The sequence below is a fragment of the Hyla sarda genome, chromosome 7 (genome assembly GCF_029499605.1).
Source record: "Hyla sarda isolate aHylSar1 chromosome 7, aHylSar1.hap1, whole genome shotgun sequence".
In the NCBI taxonomy this organism is placed as follows: domain Eukaryota; kingdom Metazoa; phylum Chordata; class Amphibia; order Anura; family Hylidae; genus Hyla; species Hyla sarda.
Window position 1 is genome coordinate 1,889,302 of NC_079195.1, and position 7,208 is coordinate 1,896,509.

Here is a 7,208-nt window from a genome sequence, read left to right on the forward strand (position 1 = left end):
CTCCAAACGCTGAGCAGCGGAGTACACCTTTAGGTCCTGACCCAACCAAGGGTCTTTGGATGGGTCTAGCAGCTGTTTGTGTGGGTCACCACCCCTTTGGGGTTCTTCTGTGCTTAAACATCTTATCCCCTATCCTATCCCCTATTTCTGCAAACTGCATCAATGGGACGGTAAGTTTCTTGGCAAAGGTATAAGTGTTCTTCGCAGGACAACAATTCCATACTGCGAGGTGAAACAGGAACTGTAAAGGTCTAAAATCTACATTATAAAATTATGAATGATGCCTTGGTCACGTGATTCTCCCAGAAAATGGTTTTGGTAGAAGATCCTAGTCAAACCTCCTCTACCAGGAGAAAGAGTGGACCCACACCTGTTAGTCTGGGACTGGCCCTGGCCATAACAACATCTCCAAGTCCTGCACCTTGCCGGGTATCCAGATAGTTAGTAAAGTGTACATGTTTTCTAGCCCTGCTATTGCTAATCATACCAACACCGAGGCCACATAGTTTTGGGCATTGGTTCACTTACTACCTGTCCGCTTTCAAATTGCATTGATTTATTCCTCCAAGAAAGGACTCTTGCAGCCCCATAAAGCATTGTCGCATTTCACCTGGGAACCCAATTTTATTTTCCTTACCCTTGAGGTTACATTATTGTACTCTAATATTGACTTGGCTTGTTTAAGCATTTCCTAAACAGTGACAACAGATTAAAAGATTAAGAAATACAATTCCTTCTAGATGGATTAGAATTCATCCTCACGCACAACATCTTATGATGGTGACCACCATTAAAAAAAGGTACAGCCATGGGGACTTAAAAGGGGTACTCTGCTGCTCAGTGTTTGGAACAAACTGTTCTGAACGCTGGAGCCGGCCACAGAAGCTCGTGACGTCATAGCCATGCCCACTTATATCACACCTTGTCCCCTCAGCCGTCACGCCCCCTCATATAGACTTGCATTGAGGGGGCGGGGCTGGGACGTCACGACGTCCAAACGCTGAGCAGTGGAGTATCCCTTTAAGCAGCTCCTAGTTATACTAATCTTTTTATGAGTGGTTTCAAATCTGAATTCATCACAGGGTCCCCTACATTCAGCCACCGCATCACCTACTACGAACAATACATCGACGACTTGTTGAGTATTCGTGCAACATCATTAAGCCGTTAGCATCTGTTAATTGACCCGTTATTAAACGTCCGCTAACAATACATTATAACGTCTGTTTATTAACGGGTGAACTTTATAGTGTGAAAGCAGCCTTTAAAGGAACAGTTGGGGCCTTGAGTTCAAGCCAATGTTGCATTCTATAGTCTTTTTGGACCTAAATGTCAGCCATACAATATGATCACCACTTACGCCCATTTAAAAAAAGTGGATACAAACCGCTTCCTCGATTTCAGGAGCGCGTATCATAAAAAGTGACTGAACAACATCCTGTTCGGCCAATACAGAAGTATCCGAAGGAACTAAACAAAAACCTCTGATTATAGATCACAATCCAAAATCTTCAAAAAATAAATTCCAACAAAAAGGGCCGTTCCACTGCAATTCTAAAAGAAGCCTTCACGGCAAAACCGGACGGCACATCTGAATCACCATACAAGGTGACAGAAGGAAATGCTCATAATTACAACCTCGTTACAACCTATAACCAGGAACACGGCCAAATGAGTAAAATACTCAATTACTTTGTGTTATCAAATAGTCCATTTTGGTTCGGTGAAAGAGTTTTTGAAAAGATAAAATCACTATTGAGAGATATAGAAGGGAAGAAGACGACCAAGGATTAAGTTGGAACAGCTAATGAAAGATGACAATTACGGAGGAAATGGAGTATTTAAAGAAAGAGGTGGATTATAGTGGTAAAAATTGTAAAAACATATGGGAATGGTTGGAAAGGGGTCCAACAAACACACAAGAAGGTAAAAGGGTCATCACTAATACAATTAACACACAAACTTTGGGCACAAAAATGGGCAACACGGTTCAGTCCACCATTTGATAACAAAAGATTTAGTTAAATTAGTAAAAGTCAATTTAAAGAATTTTGGTTTAAATATAATATATAAGATTAGTGGCACTAATATTTGAGGAGGGAAAATTGAAGTCATTTCAAAATATATGTAGGGGAATATAGGGTACCCCAAAATCAAGTTTTTCGTTATTGGCAATTAAAACACGCAGTGAGAGCAGTGGGGGGAATAAAGAATTATTTATGATACAGGAGGAATCTATAGTGAATGTATTAATGGAGAGGGATATAAAGAATTAAGAAAGGCAGAAGATGATGAAGGACATCTGCAGCAAAAGACAACTTATCCCCATCCACAGGATAAGAAATAAGTATCTGATCGCGGGGGGTCCGACCAATGGGACCCCCCTCGATATCCTGCACGGGCACCCACATTGCCGCTCTATGTGAGCGGCTAATGCGCGTAGCGTCAACCTCTCTGAGACCGACGGTACGCGCCCCCCCCCGTATACAGTTCTATGGGAGAGGCAGGAACGCTGCCTCCCTGCCTTTCCGATAGAGATACATGGAGGAGGAGTGTGGGCCGCGGCGTCATGCTGTGACTGGCACATTTCCTGCATGGGAGAGCTGCGACCCTGTTCAGGAGATCGCGGCGGGTCCCAGCAGTCGGACCCCCGCAATCAAACACTTATCCCCTATCCTGTGGATAAGTTGTCTTTTGCTGCAGATGTCCTTGAAAGGGTTACTCCACCCCTAGACATCTTATCCCCTATCCAAAGGATAGGGGATAAGATGTCTGATCGCGGGTGTCCCGCCGCTGGGGACCCCCGCAATATAGCATGCGGCACCCACCTGTTTCTTGTCCGGAAGTGCTGGAGGGTCTGTGTCCCGTCCACGGGGATGGGGCGTGACGTCACACGGGGGCGGAGTCGTGACATCACGCCCCGTCCCCTCAATGCAAGTCTATGGGAAGGGTCGTGACATCACAGACTTCCGTTCTCGTTGTCGGGACCAAGACCCTCCAGCGCTTCCGGACAAGAAACAGGTGGGTGCAGCATGCTATATTGCAGGGGTCCCCAGCGGCGGGACCCCCGCGATCAGACATCTTATCCCCTATCCTTTGGAGAGGGGATAAGATGTCTAGGGGTGGAGTAACCCTTTAAGGGAATTCACGTGAGTAGAAGACAATGGGGTTAAGAGAAATAAGTGAAGAAGAGTGGAAAGTTATTTGGAGATAGGGAAAAATGGGATAAGGAATAGGACTCACCGAATGACACAATTGTTTATTAATTATAGGTTGTACTATATACCCAATAAACTAACCCAAATAGCAAAAGGTAAAGAATATAGCTGTCCTAAATGTGGAGAAATAGATGCCAATTTTGTCCATATGTATTATAAATGCCCACGGGTCCAAAAGGCGCCAGGTGATAAAGGAAATAGAAAAAAGACTGAAAATTTAATTGATAGAAAACCCTAAAATATTGTTATTGGGCATGGTGGATGAATGAAGGCCTATAACCTTTCTGAATTCTATTCCAGGAAAAAACTTTTTTTTTACATATCAACTGGCTCCAGAAAGTTAAACAGATTTGTAAATGACTTCTATTAAAAAATCTTAATCCTTTCAGTACTTATGAGCTTCTTAAGTTAAGGTTGTTCTTTTCTGTCTAAGTGCTCTCTGATGACACCTGTCTCGGGAAACGCCCAGTTTGGAAGCAAATTCCCATAGCAAACCTCTTCTAAGCTGAGCGGTTCCCGAGAAATGTGTCATCAGAGAGCACTTAGAAAAGAATAACCTTAACTTCAGAAGCTCATAAGTACTGAAAGGATTAAGATTTTTTAATAGAAGTAATTTACAAATCTGTTTAACTTTCTGGAGCCAGTTGAGATATATATATATATATATATATATATATATAAATATATATATAAAAGTTTTTTCTTGGATAACCCCTTTAATTATATACAGTCGGAGGGAAGGGGATGTGGTACTGGGAGAGAGGTTGTTTTTTCTTTTTTTTTCTTGTTTGGCTGGAGTTGAAGGACAGAACAGATGAGAAGAGAAATTATATAAAATAAAGATATAAGAAGTGGGAAAAAAGGTGGGAAAAAGTAACTAAATCATGCCAGATTCCTCGCACCACTGACAGCCTTGGATGAGTTGAGCGCCATCTTTGAAGGTCAGAGGAGAGTCAGTCAATGACTGGAACCCTAATAGGTACGGCCTGGGGCTGGGACGTCAGGGTGAGGCAATAATGAAAGTGTAAAAATGAGAAACGATAAAGGAAAATAAAAAGATAAAAGTGAATGTTTAAGAGTGAGTGTATGGAAGAATGAGGGTTTTATTTCTTCTCCTCTCCGCTGTCTCTTCTCCCTGTTCCATCTTCTCCTCCCCATTTTGGCCCCAGCCTTTTGTCGCAGTTATAATGATAATAAAATAATTGTAGAATATTGAGTTATACATCATTAAAGAACAAAAGAAAATCAGATTGTAAGTAGAGGATGCTAGAAGTAGGCCCCAGGTAAAAACTACTGTATTACGTAAAAGGGAAGGGTTAAAAAATCAGGAATGGTTATGGGCTGGTAAGATTGAAGCTTTGGTGAATGGTTATATATTTCTTTTAGTTTTTTTGTATTGCAAGATTATATAAAATAAAAATACTTAAACATTGGGGAATACTACTCCACGACCCCATTCTTAAGTCTAATTTCCAAGAAACCAAACCTTCCGAAGACCCAAAACTTTGTAGAACGTCTTGGGCCCCAGTCACCTAATGAGAAAGAGACTACAACAGTCAAGTACATCTACTCCGGGCACCTATAAATGTGGTCATACAAGCTGCTTGTGTTGCCTTACAGGGGTACTACCATGCTGGAAACTTATCCCCTATCTAAAGGATAGGGGATAAGTTGCCTGATCGCGCGGGTTCCCGCCGCTGGGGACCCCCGCGATCTCGCACGCAACACCCCGCACTCATCAGGCCCCGGAGCGAACATCCACTCCGGGTCTGATGACGGGGCCGGTGATCGTGACGTCTCAGCTCCGCCCCTCAATGCAAGTCTATGGCAGGGCGCGAGACAGCTGTCTCGCCCCCTGCCATAAACTTACATTGAGGGGACGGAGCGTGACGTCACATGGGGGCGGAGCCATGATGTCACGAAACTCCGGCCCTGTAATTGGCAGTCATGAGACCCGGAGCGGATGTTCGCTCCGCGGCTGATGAGGGGGGGGGGGGGGGTGCTGCGTGCGAGATCGCGGGGGTCCCCATCGGCGGGACCCCGCGCGATCAGGCAATTTATCCCCTATCCTTTAGATAGGAGATAAGTTGTCAGCACGGTAGTACCCCTTTAATATCCAACATCATACATAGAAAGACAAAAAGGTAACCGCACTCACAGCGAGGAAAGAGCAGACTGACTTCTATGGCATCTCGGACAGATCCGACTTCAGGCTGACAGCAGGGCACTCAGAGTGGAGGCGGCTGCCGGCAAAGTTACGCGCAGATCTGTCCGAGATGCCATAGAAGTCGGTCTATTGTTTCCTTGCGTTGAGTGCGGGTACCATTTTGGCTTTCTATGTATGCTATTGAGAGACTTCGGGTTTCTTGGTTCCCAGTACCTCCGGACCCACAGGCATCAGGACTCCGCGTTGCCACAGTGACAGAACGCTAGCCTCCACAGTATATGCTGACATAATTGGTCTTTCTCCACAGCAGTGCCCTCTAGCTTGTGTTAGTATTAATATCCAACATGGTTGTAGAACTTTCACCTCAAACTCTTCTTCCACCGCATTTCGCAGCTCCACATGTCATTTATTTGCTTTAATTGCTTGGCCGAGGACTACGCTACATAGGGAGGACTACCCAGACCTTTCGAAAACATCCAAACGGTCACAGATAGAACTGCTTTTTGGGATATTTCAAACACGGTGTATCCCGACATTTATGCCGAAAAACATGGAAGAGACTTCTCATACACCACAATTGCTCCTATAGAACCGATTGCCGCAGCAGCTGAGAAGACAAAAGTCTTATTGAACAAAAGACAAACCTAATTTCATTCCATTTGAACCTCTTTCTTGATCTCAGTTTTGCCATTTATTGGTGCTCACTTTTTTTTTACATCTCTTCCTCTCGGTCACTATTTTTTTTCCGGTCTCCCCTTCCTAACCCACTTTTTTCCCTGTCCCACCTTTTCGGGACTCCCTTCCTCTTGTTCCATCTTTATTCAGCCTTCTCTTCATGTTTTCCGCTTTACTCTCAGCACGCCGGCCGGGATATGACATTACACCCGGGATATGACATCACACAAGATGTCAATAGTGCTATCTGACTACTGGTGGCTTTTACTCTAATACATGTTGATCCCATGTCTTGTATGTATACTGTTCACACTATGTACATTGGAGATCATATCTTTAGCATCGCATTGACTATTATCACTATTTCTTGCAGTTGTATGCTTTTTACTGTTCTATTTTCATGTTAAAGCGTACCTGTCAGATCCCCCCCCCCAAAAAAAAAATTATAATAATAAATATATATATGGTTCTCAGTACCTGATCACATACATGTACGGTAATTTTTATGTGTCTACGACATATATTTCTCTCAAAATTACCTTTATTACCTTGCCATCATTGATCAGTGAGGTTTCTGTCCATGCAGAGGCAGGGGGCGTGTCCCTCTCTTCTCCTCACTGTGATGACTCTTCCCCCTCCCTCACTCTGCTATGACTCACAGAGGGCCCCGGACCTGCCTGCAGCCCTGTCAAATATTATTGTATCTGACAGTGCACATTCAAGCATACATATCCATCTGGATAAACACAGTAGGGTTTTAGGTTGAACTTGATGGACTCTTTTTTCAACCTTACAAACTATATTACTATAGCGTCTTTATGTTATGGCTGGTTTATGTAAATTTCATGTTAAATTTGGCAGTTACATATATTTATATACTTTATTTGTTTTAATATTTATTGTAGTGCTTTTATGTTTGGCCTGAGGAAGGCATATGTGAGCACCTAAACGTGTTAAGCATTTTATTTCTTCTAACATAAATCCTGTCCTATGTAACTGAGGTGGGTAAGGTTTTTTGTATTCCCAAACAGCAGCACTCAGCAAGATCCCCCTTTTTCTCTCTGTTGTGTTTGTCTCCATATCCGTACCCCAGGGAAAACTGACGAGGCCCCCTGAGCCTCATACTGTGTATACCTTCTGACTTACAT